At 44.4% G+C, this 435-nt stretch overlaps 1 long non-coding RNA gene across 1 annotated transcript in view; it reads right to left on the bottom strand.

The window, feature by feature from the left end:
- Positions 1 to 435, bottom strand: part of LOC115071062 — a 2,315-nt gene continuing 1,880 nt past the window's right edge. Inside the window, exon 3 of the long non-coding RNA XR_003850167.1 lies at positions 1 to 138. This is a non-coding gene — a long non-coding RNA (uncharacterized LOC115071062). The remainder of the gene's footprint in view (positions 139 to 435) is intronic.

Consider the following 435-nt stretch of genomic DNA (forward strand, 5'->3'; position numbering starts at 1 on the left):
CTTCAACAGCCTCCTGTGAACCTTCATCTTTCCTGACATCTGAGCTTGCATAGCACAGAAGGTCCAGCCCTCATGATTCCATCACCTCTCAATGGCCAAGCCTTCCACACTCCAACCAGGCTTTGGAGGACATTGAATCTAAAACATAAGAAAGGGCATTGTACCCATGTGCCCCAGGAATTCAGGTGTGCCCATGACTACTGCTGTCAAATGAATGAGCATGAAAGACATTACTACAGGAACTCTTGAGAACTGGATGAGAATATTCTCTTTCTTTATCAAAGCAGATAACATTGCCAATGTTAAACGCTGTGCCTGTGGATCATGAAATAAAACAGAGGCAAAACGGGACCTCTGTGCTTCAGTGGACACGCTGTAATTTCCTAGATGTTTGAAAGCAAATATCTCACTCTACTCCCTCACTTTCCCCCATTT

This window comes from Nannospalax galili, unplaced genomic scaffold (genome assembly GCF_000622305.1).
Source record: "Nannospalax galili isolate Female #2095 unplaced genomic scaffold, S.galili_v1.0 scaffold2538, whole genome shotgun sequence".
NCBI classification, from domain to species: domain Eukaryota; kingdom Metazoa; phylum Chordata; class Mammalia; order Rodentia; family Spalacidae; genus Nannospalax; species Nannospalax galili.